The sequence below is a fragment of the Bombina bombina genome, chromosome 2, assembly GCF_027579735.1.
Source record: "Bombina bombina isolate aBomBom1 chromosome 2, aBomBom1.pri, whole genome shotgun sequence".
Lineage (NCBI taxonomy): Eukaryota > Metazoa > Chordata > Amphibia > Anura > Bombinatoridae > Bombina > Bombina bombina.
In genome coordinates this window covers 1,363,926,339-1,363,943,302 of record NC_069500.1, presented here as the reverse complement: position 1 = coordinate 1,363,943,302, position 16,964 = coordinate 1,363,926,339, and the positions used below count along the sequence as shown (strand labels likewise).

Here is a 16,964-nt window from a genome sequence, read left to right as displayed (position 1 = left end):
AAGCAGTGGTCTAAATACCACTGCTCCATAACTTGTCCGTCTGCTCTGAGGCTGCGGACATCAATCTACCCGATCCCATACGATTGAGCTGATTAACACCACCCTGCTAGCGGTTGGCCGCAAAACTGCAGGGGCGGCATTGCACAAGCAGTTCACAAGAACTGCTTGTGCAATGATAAATACCGACAGTGTATGCTGTCGGCATTTATCGATGTGCGGCGGACATGAAACGCTACATTGTATCATGTCCGCCTGCACTTTCATAAATCTTCCCATAGTGTGAATTCTTGCACATGCTCAGTAGGAGCTGGTGCCTCAGGAAGTGTGCATATAAATGACTGCACATTTTGATAATGAAATCACAAAAATGTAATTTTGACTTATGTGTCCCTTTATAACCATTCCTTGCTGATCAATATCAATATAAAGTTCTACTCACAGGAGCTACAACAAGGACATATAGTTCCCCTGTTTATTCTACTGCTTCTCTTTAATACAGACAAGAATTATTTCATAATGTGAGATACTTTTATTTGCATCTTTCCTGTTTTTGCATACACAACTCTGGTGACATTTCCCTAAAGGTTTCAGAGGCTATAAACCTTTTTCTATTGAACCTGACAGATCTGTGTTAGCCCAGAAACATGAAGATGATTAGTTTTCTGCTCTGTGGATTTCTGCTTTCTGTGCAAGGTATTGTCAAATATTATTGTCCCTTTGTGGTTTTATGAAAAATGTTAATGCTGTTCAAATTAATATTATTTTATATGCAACAAACATAATTTATGCTTTTTATTTTTTTTTATTTTTCAATCCCCAGACTCCTATGGACAAATTGGGATGACACAGTTGCCAGATTCTGTCACTGTGTCACCAGGAGAAACTGTCACCATTGCATGTCAATCCAGTAGTAACATAGGTTATTCTATAGCCTGGTTCCACAGAAACCAGGACAAGCTCCAAAGCTACTTATCTATGGTGCAAGCAACAAACACAGAGGGACCCCAGACAGGTTCAGGCGGCAGAAGTTCTGGATTTGATTTCATTCTCACAATCAGCGGAGTGCAAGCAGAAGATGCAGCAGATTATTACTGTCTGCAGTATAATAGCTTCCCTCTCACAGTAATACAGAGCTCGTACAAAAACCTTCCTTATGAGGAGTGGAGGGCCCTCTAGTGGGCCTGTAACATCACTAAGGGATTACCAACTTGAAGTCTGGAGAATGTGAGTTTGTTTGTTACATTGTTGCAGGAGAGGAGGCGGTGTTTTGTTCTTACCTTTATAGGGTCCTGCAGCAGAGTATCTGGCCTCTTTTCGGTTCCAGACTTCAAGAGGAAAGTTTTCTGTGTCCCTGAAGGAAGTTTTTGCTGATGGATAGATCCAGGAGGAAATCTCTACCACCCAAAAGATACAGAGAGGTTGTGGAGATGTCATCCAGGAAGAGAGGACCTGCAAGACAAGCAGAGGAGCATGGGTTTGATGAAATTGTTCCCCCCCACCCCTCCCAAAAGGCAACCCAGAGGAGTTTCAATAAGGGGAAAGGGCCTGCTAATAAGGGGAGAGGGGGTGCAGGGAAAAAGGGGGGTAGCTCTGTTGGGGCCCAGGGATGTGTCCCCTTTCTCAGCCGTGGGGGTATGGGCGGGTGTGAGGCCCAGGTCGGCACTAGTGGGGGGCGGGAGGCCCCTGGGGAGAGGTGTGAAGTAGGCAGGGGACCGGCTGTTACCGGAGGGTGTGAACAGGCTGGGGCTTTGCCTGCATTGCCACCGGTAGCCATGGCGGCGGTTCTAGCCCTGACCCAATCACTGGCTTCTGTGATGGCCCCTGAGGCTCAAAGGCAGGGCGGGAGCGCGGCCCTGGCTGGCGGTGGGGTCGTGGAGAGTGGAGCAGGTGTTTCAGGGTCCACGGAGGGCCCACATGGCAGAGTGCGCAGCAGGCCCATCCCTCTCAGATGGCGGGTTGCGCAAGATTTTCTCCTCCAGCTCATCGGAGGAGGAGGAGCACTGCTGCCATCTTGGAGGGAGGGTCAGAGGACCGGAGGACACCACCCGCGACCGGAGCGGGCCAGGTAACTTGGGGAGGCTCCCGGTCGCGGGCGGGGCGGCAGAGGGCAGCGCACAGCGGAGGCAGCAGGACTTACCGGTCGTCATTAGGGCGGCTGGGGCAGCAGGATCTCAGCAGCGCGGCGAGGATGCGAGGCCTAGTACAAGCGCGCATGCGCACACGAGTACTGATGGGCCTGTAGTGAGGGCGCAGGAGCGCCAAGGCCTGGTGGATTGCTGGCTGGAGGTGTGAGTCTGTGGGGTTGAGAGCTGTGGGGCATACGCAGACGGCGCAGGCAGGCATGAGTCGCGGAGGTACAGGCGCGCAGGCGCAAGGGGGGCCTAGTGCTAGCGGTCATGTGAGAGTGTCTGGAGCTGGAAGGGGCATGAATATGGGCAGCAATGCTGTGAGAGTCATGGAAGCCAGCAGTGGCAGGAGTATGAGGGATGTCACTGGGGGCAGAGGGAGGACACATGCGGGGGATAACGCATGTCAGTGCACATGGGTCACAGTGTGTTACGGTTGGTGAGGATGTGTCATGGGCGTATGGTGCCTGGGAATATGAGGCTTGGTGGTGACAGGCCAGGAGTTTCAGGGTGCAGGCCTGAGGCACCGCAGACTGCATTGGTGCAAGAGGCAATAATACAGAGAGCTGTAGAGACTGCACTGCGTGAGATGGCCAGGCAGCAGGCCCCTCAAGGGTTTAGTGCTCATAGCCCAGGAGGGGCCTGGGCAAGAACTGTTGATTAGAAGAGCTGTGGTTGCAGCTCTGGGGATGGACGCAGGGGGGGATCTCAGGGTGGAGGGGAGGAATCGCTCTTTTGACACTCCACCCGTTGCCCAGAGTAGCTCCCCAAGTTAATTTGGTCTCCCCAGGTATCAAGTAGGAATACTTCCACAATGGCAGCAGAAGCATCCAGTGCGCTAGTGGTGTCAGGACAGTGCACAGAGCAAAGTGAGCAGGCCGGATCTTCGTCCCAGGCACCCATCGAAGCAGACCGCTCGGAAAGTAGTGAGTACTATGCACCACACACATTGCACGCTAACACAGGGTCTTCATCTAGTGGTTCAGGTTCAGATAGTGGGGAGGACCTGGGGCTGGTTGGAAAGGGTCAGCGTAGAATGTTTCGCTGGATCAAGAAGATGGCGGCAGGGCAGGCGAAGGATAGGGACAGGGCACCAGGACCCGCGGAAGGGGTTCAAGGGCCCGCAGGGCCTGGGGGTGCCCCCCCTGGGGCCGCGGTGCCTCGTAAGGTGGCGGCACAGGGAGACACGTACCCGTGTTTGGTGCATTCCTCTGTACGGGCACCTCAAGTTGAAAACAGTGAAGAAAATACAGGAGGGTCGTTATGTTAATGTTTTTGACTCTCCACTGGACGCGTTTAGGGCAAAAGAAAGGGCCCAAGATGGGTCAGGGCCCAAAAAAGTGCGCAGGCCTGAAACATCGAGGAGTGGCTGAAATGCTTCCGAGTGCTGGCAGCGTGTTATGTAGATAGGTGGCCCACTGCAAGGCCACAACCTCTTTAAGTACCAGGATACTATTGAGGGTATCCATAACAGGTTTAAAGAGGGTGCTTGAGAGAATATGACATGGCCTTCAGGAGGAAGATGGTGGGCAACCACCTACTTCATTTCGGCACGCAGGACATGCATCTGTGGTCGAAGCTGGGGTTGGAAGGGGGCCCCACCCCCCCGACGCAGGAGCGGCTGGGGTCGCCCGAGGCAGAGTGCAAGGGTAGGTCGGCGCGGGCGAGAGTGCTGGAAATTCCAGGACAAGCAGTGTGACAGAGGGAGCAGTTGCTCCTTTCGCCACATCTGCAGATATTGTGGAGGACCGCATGCGGGAGTCGATGGCAGCAAACGCAAGGAACCGGGGCAATCGAAGCCAGCACCAAAATCTGGAGCTGTGGTCAAGGGCCCCAACCCCGCTTTAAGCTGGCCCCTATGCTTCCCTGGCTGGCCCATTATCCAGACAGGGGGCAGCGGAGCTGCTCCGGGTGGCCTGGAGTGGGTGCTTTGAGATACCAGTTACAAGGATGGTGCGTGGGTCTGGGTGCACCAAAATTTAAAGACGGCTTACGAATTCCCCACGTGGTGAGGGAGAAATTGGCAAAGGAAGTCACATTGGGTAGGGTGTCTGGCCCATTTGCGGAATCCCCCATCGAGAACTGGTGGTTTCGCCAATGGGGGTGGTGCCAAAAAAGGAGCCGGGGAAATTCAGGTTGATTCATCACCTGTCTTTTCCGAAAGGCGGGTCAGTCATGATGTGATCGACCCGGAATCAGCTCGGTGCATTATCAGTCTTTTGATAATGCTCTGGAGGTGGTTAGGGAGTGTGGCTCAGGGGCATTGATGGCGAAGCTCGACATTGAGTCGGCATTCAGACTGCTGCCCCTTCACCCCTCAGCGTTTAGGCTCATGGGGATGAGGTTCGAAGGGTCCTATTATGTGGACAGGTGCCTACCAATGGGGTGATCCTTGGTCCTGCTCACTATTTGAGTGTTTTAGTTCCTTTCTGCACTGGGTGGGTCTGGTCGGCGTCGGGGGGTGGGGCGATTGCCCATTACCTCGATGACTTCCTTCTGGTGGGGGAGAGCGGGTTGTGCGGATTGCGAACAGCTGATGAGAATCATGAAGGAAGTAATGGCCAGTTTTCGGGGTGCCCCTGCAGATGAAAAGACACAGGGCCCCCTGCACATGTATCACATTTCTGGGGATAGAAATTGACACGGTGCGTGCGGTCTGTAGATTGCCCGGCGACAAGGTGCAGCGGATGCTGCAGGCGGTCCGGGCAATTATGGAACGCGATAGGGTGCCTATCAAGGAGGTGCAATCATTGCTAGGCCTCCTGAACTTTGCTGGGCGCGTGATCCCGATGGGTCGGGTCTTCAATCGCCGTTTGGAGGGCCAGTTGAAAGGCCCTCCAGGTCGGGCGAAATGGGCGCGCGTTACGATAGAGGTGAAGGAGGACTTGGAAGTTTGGGCCAGATTCTTAGTTGACTTCAACGGGGTTTGCCTCTGGAGGCACCCACCAGTCTCCAATCAGGCACTTCACCTCTTCACGGATGCAGCAGGTGGCTTCAGGTACGGAGCTTATCTGGATGGGGAATGGAGCGCCGCTCCATGGCCCAGGGATTGGATAGAGGCCGGGTATGTCAGGAATTTGACGCTTTTGGAACTGTTCCCCATAGTGGTAGCTGTAGAAATATGGGGTGTGCGGTGTGCAGTGGTGTTTTGGACAGACAATCTAAGTGTGGTGTACGCCATTAATAGGTTGTCTGCGGCTTCACCTCATGTGGTAAGCTATCTGAGGCACCTGGTGTTGCGCTGTTTACAGCTCAACATCTCTTTCACCGCCAAACACGTCCGGGAGTGCAGAATGTTATTGCTGATGCACTCTCTCCGATTCAACTGGGGGCAGTTTAGGAGAGCAGCGCCCAGGGCGGCTAAGGAGGGTCTACCGTGCCCTTCTTTTCTTTGGCAGCTGGCGGAAGGCTGGGAAGGCATCCTCGGTCTAGTTAAGACACTCAATGGGCTCCGAAGACATGGGCTACTTACCTGGGCCACTGGAACAGATGGGTGACTTTCTGTCGGCAGAGGGGTGTTCAGGTACAAGGGGCCTCGAGGGTGCAAGTGTTGGGATGGTTGGCTCAGTTGAAAGGGGAAGGCATTAGCAGGGCTGGAGCAGTTGGTAGGCTGGCAAGCGGTGTCTTTCTTTAACCAGGCTTTGGGTTTTGTCGACCACTCCAGGGCTTTTCTAGTAAGAAAAGTGCTGAAGGGATGGGGGAGAACTGCCTCCCCGCGTAAAGGATAAAAGGGAACCTATTACAGCGGACAGGCTAGAGCAGTTGGCTCGGTTCCTGCAAGACGTATGCAAGTCTGACTACGAGACATTGCTGTTTCGAACCGCTTTTGGCGTTGGCATTTGCGGGTGCCCTTCGGGTGAGCGAACTGGTCTCCTCGTCAAAGACGGAGGGGTCTGGTGGGGTATTGGCGGAGCACGTTCAATTAGCACGAGGGGGTGTGCTATTGTACGTTCCTAGGTCTAAAACCGACCAGGAGGGCAAAGGCACATGGCTGCCTCTCGCGCGCCATGAGGTAGCAATATGCTGCCCTGTGCGTTGCGTAGAGGAGTTTGCAAAACTCCGTCCGGGACAAGGCCCACAATTTCTCGTGCACGAGGATGGGTCCGCATTGTCCAAATTTCAGTTCAGGAGAGTTCTCGCTAAGACGGCGGAGTTGGCGGGCTTGGACCCGAAGAGAATAGCGGCCCATTCCTTTCGGATAGGCGCTGCAACTAGCGCAGCGGAGAAGGGGGAATCATCGGCGGAGATTAAGCGCTTGGGAAGATGGAAGTCGGCCCAATTTAAGGCGTATATTAAGCCCACACCAGGTCCACATTGCTAGGATAGGTGGCGGCCTGGTGGCTTTGAGTGTTATGCGAGTTGGCTTCTGCGCGACACCCGGTGGGTTGGCGGGGTGCGTGTGGGGGACAGGGCTGCTGATGGATTTTCGGAAGGTGAGTGGGCGGTTGTTGCGGGGCTAGGGCGCTAGCCCAGGTTTAATTTGTGTCGTCTGTTTTACCAGGTACAGTGGGAAGTTCACCACCGGTTCGAGTGTGGATAGTGGGACACTCATTTATCCACTGGGCGTCCATCAGGGCACTGCGGCAACTTGGATTCCGAACGTCCAGGGCAAACTTCCGGTGGTTGGGACGCAGGGGTCTTGTGTGGGACGATTTACCAGCCTTGTTTGCAGGATGCACATAGGAGGTGGGGGCAGCCGAATGTCATTGTGCCTGCATTTGGGGGTAATGACTTAGGTGCATTGCCGGCCCTGGACCTTATTAAAAGGATTGGTAAAGGATAATATGATATATCAGCGCTAAGATATACCTTAAGCTGTGAGTCACAAAAGGGGTCTAACCAATCCCCTCAAAAAATATACTGAAAACGGTGGTAGTGATCACAGCGCCAAAAAAGGCTAAAAAAGGTATTTACACACAAGTAGGATTAGATATAAAATATATTTATTTAATAGTATAGTATAAAAACGAATGTTTGTTAAAATAATCTCCTAGGAAGATTAAAACAAATAAAATAGACTAGCTATTTAAAAACATTAGCTGCGTTAGCAACAATGTTAACATAACATCACATAAAGTAACTCAAAAATGATACTTAGAAGTAATAATATAAAACTCAAGGTTACCGTATTATTAGACCCTGTCCCAAAACACATAGGTTGGATTAGGGTATAATTAACCTCCCGTAAACACGGTAGGAATAACTAATAGTACAAATCTTGAAGGTACTATTCTATAGGCTACGGGACTGATAAATAAGGTGCTAAAGATGGGAGCACGGTATATATCAGTGAAGCTATGGATCCATAACAGTGGAGCAACCGCAGTTAGGATTCAAAAAAGGGAGTGCTTGACAAACGCCGCACTCGATTGAGAATCTTCAACACTAACCCCTGGTTACAAGGGTAGCTGCGGTACCAAAAGGAAAATTTATATATATATCACAAATTGGTAATTATATATCACAAACTGGTATATATATACTGAAGAAAAATTATAGCAAGGGTATCAACGATCTGTGCAACACTTAGATTGGGATACAAGTGCAACTAATCTGTGCAAATGCAAAAAGCATAAAATCAATACATACAATAAAAATTCAAAAACAACAGTGTCAATCCTATATGATAATAAAGGCTAAAATGTGAAACATTAAGTGGCTGACAAGTAGCGAGTGTAAAAGTGTGTGATAGAGCAATATCAAATGAAAAATCTGTGCGTGAACGCTAAACAACTGTGCGTGAACGCTAAAAAACTTTGAATGAACTCCTGATTAATAAAAACTGTAAAAATTATAACGGTCCAAAAAAACGTTCGTGGGGATATAAAGTTGGTGAAAAAGTTAATCCCTTAAAAACAAAAAAAAAAAAAAACACAAAACACAAAAGTCAAAATATCCAACAAGGTGATTGTAAGTATATTCCACTGTGAATCTTATTCCCTGTGAAAAACTTTTTTTCAATTGCTGGCGAAGGATCATCCAAAGGAATCCTTTGGGGATCTCAGCTGGGTCTGTGAAATATCGATGATCCCTAAAATCAAAGATACAACATAGTGTAGCAGAATTTTTCAAAAGAGAATAATCAAAAAGATGCTTACCAATGTGTTTGTCTACGCGTTTCGGTCCATACAAGACCTTTTTCAAGACTGATTCATTGGTAAGCTGAGCATCTTTATATAGGCCTACTGATTGTTTGACCGGAAATGGCTAAATCTACTTCCGGTTTTCGATATTACTATAAGTTGTCTCGTAAGTTTTTTTTGTTTATATTTAGAGTATCTGTAAATTTTAGGCACTGTTTAGTGTCTAATTTTTCAATTGGTAGATTATGTGTGTATATATCCTTAATCCTCAGCGGTATTTGATTTCATTGACATCGATACCCTGATGTCACTTCCGGTTGATAATACCGGATGTAAACAAGCCCGGCATTACTTCCGGTTGTTCGTTGCTAAGGGCAAACTCGGTGACACTTCAAATTGTTAAGGGTGGTATCTCGAAGTTACTCCATTCTTATATTCTATGCAGAAACTTAGTTTAGTGACATCGATATCCTGATGTCACTTCCGGTTGATAGTACCGATGTAAACAAACCCGGCATTACTTCCCGGTTGTTCGTTGCTAAGGGCAAACCCGGTGACACATCAAATTGTTATTTAGGTTGTTAGGGGTGGTATCTCAAAGTTACTCCAATCTTTATTCTATACAGAGACTATAATAGCGTGATCAAAAATTATCTTCATAAAAAGGACCCAAAAGACTAACTTAGATAAAAATACGAGGTTCATTTGGGGAATTTGAGCCGAAAAACTATATAAAATTTTTTGTTAAGATAAAAACCATAAGAGTGTAAAATTATAAAAGATCCTTAAAAGATTGTTATTAAAAAAATCTTTTATATACAAAATACATATATAAACCAAACTAATAATCAAGGGATTGGTTCATATCTCAGATAGTTGTTACTCCTTAGAGAACATCAATTCTGATCTATGGCTAAACTTGGTATAGCAGATAGAGACATATATCTTTTTTGGCAAGCTTGGTGCTAATCTGTTTTTTAGATTCTCTGTTTTCTTATATACGAAGCTCGGTCGATCTGGAAGCTTCTCTCCGATTATGTCATCGTTTTTCAACAGATGCCAATGTTTTTTAATCATTATGGAAACAATTTTTAAAAAACATTGGCATCTTGTTGAAAAAACGATGACATAATCGGAGGAGAAGCTTCCAGATCGACCGAGCTTCGTATATAAGAAAACAGAGAATCTAAAAAACAGATTAGCACCAAGCTTGCCAAAAAAGAAGAGACCTAACATACAAAGTCTACAAGGAGAACTAATTAAAGGCTTCTTCCCTTGCTTAAGCTGTAAAGCCTGTAAAAGAGGAACCAAAACAAAGAAGTTTAAATCAACACAAACTGGAGAAGAATTTAAGATCAAGGACCTCATCAGATGTCAAGATACTGGCATCATCTATCTCATAGAATGCACTTGTGGCCTTCAGTACATCGGCCAGACTTCAAGAAGCCTCAGAGACCGGTTAAGAGAGCATATTCGGCTAATAGAAAAAAAGGATAAAGACACAATCCTTTACAAACATTTTGCCACTAAACATAATGGCAAAATACAAGAGATGAAATTCATGGGCATACAAAAAGTTATAAGAAATTGGAGAGGAGGGGATTTTGAAAAGACCCTCCTCAAAGCTGAATCCAAATGGATCTTTTTAATGGATTGCCTTCATCCGAAAGGTCTGAACAATAGAGAGGACCTGACCTATCTACATAATTGAGTCATTCTTTGTGATCAGATACAATGAATACCAGACTACATGATTAAGACATCTTGTTCCCCTCCCATTTTAATATCTCACTGAAACCACCTTAAAAACTTCACCAAGAAAACTGAATCTGTAAGAACCATCGACCACTCTAAGGAATTAAATTTACATTGGCCTCTACTAATACAAACATCTCAAAAATATGACACAACCTATAGAATCATGATCCGACTACTAATTTATGAACCTCCAAATATTAGTCTAGTTCTTTAATCCCATTAAGAACAACGTTACCATTGTAGGATTTAAGAAAAATCACACATAGATATAGAATATAACCATTTAGCCATTTTGAAATTCTTGAAATTCAATCTCAGAAACTAGGGCAACAAACCTCTAATAACAATGGAGTTATATGTCTCTATCTGCTATACCAAGTTTAGCCATAGATCAGAATTGATGTTCTCTAAGGAGTAACAACTATCTGAGATATGAACCAATCCCTCGATTATTAGTTTGGTTTATATATGTATTTTGTATATAAAAGATTTTTAATAACAACCTTTTAAGGATCTTTTATAATTTTACACTCTTATGGTTTTTATTCTTAACAAAAAATTTTATATAGTTTTTCGGCTCAAATTCCCCAAATGAACCTCGTATTTTTATCTAAGTTAGTCTTTTGGGTCCTTTTTATGAAGATAATTTTTGATCACGCTATTATTAGTCTCTGTATAGAATAAAGATTGAGTAACTTTGAGATACCACCCCTAACAACCTAAATAACAATTTGATGTGTCACCGGGTTTGCCCTTAGCAAACGAACCAACCGGAAGTAATGCCGGGTTTGTTTACATCCGGTACTATCAACCGGAAGTGACATCAGGATATCGATGTCACTAAACTAATTTCTGCATAGAATATAAGAATGGAGTAACTTCGAGATACCACCCTTAACAATTTGAAGTGTCACCGAGTTTGCCCTTAGCAACGAACAACCGGAAGTAATGCCGGGCTTGTTTACATCCGGTATTATCAACCGGAAGTGACATCAGGGTATCGATGTCAATGAAATCAAATACCGCTGAGGATTAAGGATATATACACACATAATCTACCAATTGAAAAATAGACACTAACAGTGCCTAAAATTTACAGATACTCTAAATATAAACAAAAACTTACGAGACAACTTATAGTAATATCGAAAACCGGAAGTAGATTTAGCCATTTCCGTCAAACAATCAGTAGGCCTATATAAAGATGCTCAGCTTACAATGAATCAGTCTTGAAAAAGGTCTTGTATGGACCGAAACGCGTAGACAAACACATTGGTAGCATCTTTTTGATTATTCTCTTTTGAAAAATTCTGCTACACTATGTTGTATCTTTGATTTTAGGGATCATCGATATTTCACAGACCCAGCTGAGATCCCCAAAGGATTCCTTTGGATGATCCTTCGCCAGCAATTGAAAAAAGTTTTTCACAGGGAATAAGATTCACAGTGGAATATACTTACAATCACCTTGTTGGATATTTTTGACTTTTGTGTTTTGTGTTTTTTTTTTTTGTTTTTAAGGGATTAACTTTTTCACCAACTTTATATCCCCACGAACGTTTTTTTTGGACCGTTATAATTTTTACAGTTTTTATTAATCAGGAGTTCATTCAAAGTTTTTTAGCGTTCACGCACAGTTGTTTAGCGTTCATGCACAGATTTTCATTTGATATTGCTCTATCACACACTTTTACACTCGCTACTTGTCACCCACTTAATGTTTCACATTTTTGCCTTTATTATCATATAGGATTGACACTGTTGTTTTTGAATTTTTATTGTATGTATTGATTTTATGCTTTTTGCATTTGCACAGATTAGTTGCACTTGTATCCCAATCTAAGTGTTGCACAGATCGTTGATACCCTTGCTATAATTTTTCTTCAGTATATATATACCAGTTTGTGATATATAATTACCAATTTGTGATATATATATAAATTTTCCTTTTGGTACCGCAGCTACCCTTGTAACCAGGGGTTAGTGTTGAAGATTCTCAATCGAGTGCGGCGTTTGTCAAGCACTCCCTTTTTTGAATCCTAACTGCGGTTGCTCCACTGTTATGGATCCATAGCTTCACTGATATATACCGTGCTCCCATCTTTAGCACCTTATTTATCAGTCCCGTAGCTTATTAAAAGGATGACAGCGGATATTAAGTGGGTGCACACGTGGTTGAAAAAGGTCAAAATAGGTTGGTCAAATGTGGTTGCTCGGTTGCATTGGCGACACATTGTGACCCAGAAAGCAGCCTATAACGTGCGGAAGAAGGTCAATAGAGAGTTGGGAAGAGCGGTCACGGCCTTGGGGGGCTTCGTGATTAGACACGATGGGATAACGGCCGACAAGAAGGACCTATTTCGCCCTGATGGGGTCCACCTGACTGACGTCGGGTTGGACATGTTTCTGTCAGACATTAAGAGCACTTTGTTGAGGGTATTATAGTTCAAAAAAAAAAAAAAAGCTGATTGTTATTGTTTATTTGGTTATTTGTTACTGTTGACATGTTAATTTATTGTAGGTGCCTGTCGGTTAAGTGGCGGCAAGAGAACGCCTGGCTCTTGTGGCGGGTGGTCAGGGCCCTGGGGAGCGGGCACGGAGAGAGAAGAGTGCCGGTCTAATTAAAGGGGGGGGGGTTACGCCCGCCAGGCGCCGGCCTGGGGGTCCTCTCCCTGGCGAACAAGACCGAACACCTCTAAACCATCACAGCTCTCTCTCAGTGCCATTGGGCGTGACAGCCGGGTGTCACGTTGCAGGCATCGAAAGGGGCCTTGACCATCTGACTAAAGGGGCTAGGTTAGGGTGAGATGCCGCCAACGTTTGTTGTTAACAAACTTGTTGCCAAGTTTGGTATTAAGAAAAGTGCCTAAGGTAAATTCGAATAACGCATTAGGCACTAGTTATTCGTTTATTTTAATAAACGCGACCGTGACCGGTCTTTTCCTCCCAACTTGGTGTGCTGTCTTATTATTTCATGTTATGCTACACTACGTAGGACGTAATAGGGGGTTTAGACCTTATGAGAGTGGAGGGCCCTCTAGTGGGCCTGTAACATCACTAAGGGATTACCAACTTGAAGTCTGGAGAATGTGAGTTTGTTTGTTACATTGTTGCAGGAGAGGAGGCGGTGTTTTGTTCTTACCTTTATAGTGTCCTGCAGCAGAGTATCCAGCCTCTTTTCGGTTCCAGACTTCAAGAGGAAAGTTTCCCGCCCACCCGTCCCCGGAGTAGCAGTGGATTGGCGGCGATGCGGCTTGTAGGGTGAGCTAACCCGGCAGGGGTAGGTTTATTTGAGCTAGCCTTATGTAAGACCGGGTTCTTAATTTTAGTCACCCACCTCTATCAATAGGGTTGTACGATTCGATTGTGAGAGGTCACCGTACTGGGTTGGGTTGATGCCTTGTTAGGCGGGTGGTCAGGGCCCTGGGGAGCGGGCACGGAGAGAGAAGAGTGCCGGTCTAATTAAAGGGGGGGTTACGCCCGCCAGGCGCCGGCCTGGGGGTCCTCTCCCTGGCGAACAAGACCGAACACCTCTAAACCATCACAGCTCTCTCTCAGTGCCATTGGGCGTGACAGCCGGGTGTCACGTTGCAGGCATCGAAAGGGGCCTTGACCATCTGTCTAAAGGGGCTAGGTTAGGGTGAGATGCCGCCAACGTTTGTTGTTAACGAACTTGTTGCCAAGTTTGGTATTAAGAAAAGTGCCTAAGGTAAATTCGAATAACGCATTAGGCACTAGTTATTCGTTTATTTTAATAAACGCGACCGTGACCGGTCTTTTCCTCCCAACTTGGTGTGCTGTCTTATTATTTCATGTTATGCTACACTACGTAGGACGTAATAGGGGGTTTAGACCTTATAACCTTTTCTGCTTCTTTACTGCTCAGTGCTTAGTAAACATACTGTGGGGCTGAATTATCAATGTATAAGCGGACATGATACGAAGTAGCGTATCATGTCTGCCGCACATCGATAAATGCAGACAGCATACGCTGTCGCCATTTATCATTGGACCAGCAGTTCTTGTGAACTGCTGGTGCAATGCCGCCCACTGCAGATTTGCAGCCAATCGGCCGCTAGCAGGGGGTGTCAATCAACCCGATCGTATTCGATCCGGTTGATTTCTGTCCGCGGCCTCAGAGCAGGTGGACAAGTTATGGAGGAGCTTCATAACTTATGTTTTCTTCTGTTTCCCGCGAGCCTGAAGGCTCGCCGGAAACAAGGGGCATCAAGCTTATCGGAGCTTTATAATTAGGCCCCTGTGTATCATGTGTCACAACAAAATATGTTGCATACATTTTAAATACATTTTATTGTTTTTTAAAAACTCAAAACTTCTATTTATCTGTATCATGCCTTCTGTATTAGTGATCATTCTGGTTACATAAATGCTGAAACACAGCCTGATTTACACCATCCACATTTACTTCAAAGGGACACTAAACCCATTTTTTTCTTTCTTTCATGATTTAGACAGAGAGTGCAATTTTAAGTAGCTTTCTAATTTACTCCTATTATCGAAATTTCTTCATTCTCTTGCTATCTTTATTTTTAAAAAAGCAGGAATGTAAAGCGTAGGAGCCAGCCCATTTTAGGTTCAGCACCCTGGATAGTGCTTGTTTATTGGTGGCTACATTTAGCAAACCAATAAACAAGCATAACCCAGGTTTTGAACCAAGAATGGGCTGGCTCCTAAGCATTACATTCCTGCTTTTTTTTAAAAATAAAAATAGCAAAAGAATGAAGAAAATTGATAGTAGGAGTAAATTAGAAAGTTGCTTAAAATTGCTGCTCTATCTGAATCATGAAAGAAAAAAATTGGGTTTAATGTCCTTTTAATCCAGTTTTGTATCATATGTACTAGGAGTTTATCTTTTGACCACCCCTAAACAGTTGCTTACATTGCCTAGAGGAGCATCCGGCCCTCACTGATCATAACATTAATAAAGTTGCAGTATAACGTTGATGAAAAGCATACCTAGGTAGCCTCAGGAGCAGCAAATAACTACTGGGAGCTAGCTGATGATTGGTAGTTACACATGTATGCTTCTTGCCATTGGCTCATCTCATGTTCAGCTAGCTCCAAGTAATACATAGCTGGACTTTAACTATGTCCTTACACTTTTTGTAAGCAATAGCGCAATATGCTGCATTACAATTGTCTTTTTGTTCTTTGATGCACCTTTAAAGGGACAGTCTACACCAGAATTTTTATTGTTTTAAAAGATAGATAATCCCTTTATTACCCATTCCCCAGTTTTGCATAACCAACACTTTTATATTAATATACTTTTAACCTCTGTGATTATCTTGTAACTAAGCCTCTGCAAACTGCCCCTTTTTTCAGTTCTTTTGACAGACTTGCAGTCTAGCCAATCAGTGCCTGCTCCCAGATAACTTCTCGTGCACGAGCACAGTGTTATCTATATGAAATACGTGAACTAACACCCTCTAGTGGTGAAAAACTGTTAAAATGCAATCTGAAGGAGGTGGGCTTCAAGGTCTAAGAAATTAGCATATGAACCTCCTAGGTTAAGCTTTCAACTAAGAATACCAAGAGAACAAAGCAAAATTGGTGATAAAAGTAAATTGGAAAATTGTTTAAAATTACATGCTCTATCTGAATCATGAAAGTTTATTTTGGCCTAGACTGTCCATTTAAGTCAATATTGTTTATAAAATGTGCAGTTATAGAACTGAGTTGTCTATAAATATTTCTACAGATTTAAATGGAGAATTCTGGGTAAAATATGTAGAATATAATAAACCCAATTGTGATTATTTTCTAATTAAAACTATTTTGCACCCGAATAATAAGAAAATAAACTTTGGAGTTATTTTTTAACAGTAAACTGGTTTAAAATGTAGAATAAAAGGGGCATAGTACTAAAAAATATTCTATTATATATCTGAAAGAGCAAAAGTCAAAAATCTTATTTTGGACATTAAAAAAAATAACAGGAAAGGTACAATTGTTAGTGACAAGTTCCACGGAAAAAGTTGATTTATTCACTACAGAAGCATCGTTTTTTAATTAAAAAGTCACTTTGAAAATTCCCTTTTGGATAAAATAAAGATATTGTTCAAGGTCCCCTTAAAATAACTAATCTCTTCTTGTTTATCAGCATTCTTTTATAAATGTGGTTTGTCAACATTATACAGTCCTTAGTACGTTGTCTTCATTAATGGCATTAAAATAATGTTAATAGAATGCAAATGAGAATCTGTTAAATAACAAGGATTTTCTTACAACTAAGAATAACGAGATATGGAGATAAAAACTAAACATTAATACCAGATTGTACATTTTATAGATGTTTCTAATTTAGTTTATTTGCATACTTTGTTGAAACAGGTCATTATTAGGAAGTTAGGCTAAGGAGTGTGCACGTATGTGAGAATGATTTTATGAAAAGGAGATAATTATCTTTTCAACACAGATAATAAGAGATAGAGCTACAGTTCACAATAGAAGTGATTTGGGAACTTTTTGTAAAATTGTAAACCAAGAACATTTAATTATGACTTAATTATAACTTTCTATACACTTTCAACTCTACTTAAAGGAACATAAAACCCACATTTTTTCTTTTGTGATTAAGATAGAGCATGCAATTTTAAGCAACTTTCTAATTTACTTCTATTATCTAATTTGCTCCAATCTCTTGATATTCTTTGCTGAAAAGCATATCTAGATAGGCTCAGTAGCTGATGATTGGTTGCTGCACATAGATGCCTCGTGTGATTGGCTCACACATGTGCATTGCTATTTCTTCAACAAAGTATATCTAAAGAATGAAGCAAATTAGATAATAGAAGTAAATTGGAGCGTTGTTTAAAGTTGTATTCTCTACCTGAATCATGAAAGAAAAATTGTGGGTTTAGTGTCCCTTTAAGTACTGTTCTTGGTATTTGAGAATTGTGTCTACCCCTATAGACTGACAGATTTTTTTTATTTTACTATTCATCTATTTAAATGCCATTCTTAAAGGGACAGT

General features: G+C 44.0%; 1 pseudogene; it reads left to right on the top strand.

Moving 5' to 3' along the window:
• The first annotated feature begins 642 nt into the window (after nucleotides 1-642).
• Nucleotides 643-1,176, top strand: LOC128647562 (immunoglobulin kappa variable 3-15-like; annotated as a pseudogene).
• The last annotated feature ends 15,788 nt before the right edge of the window (nucleotides 1,177-16,964 follow it).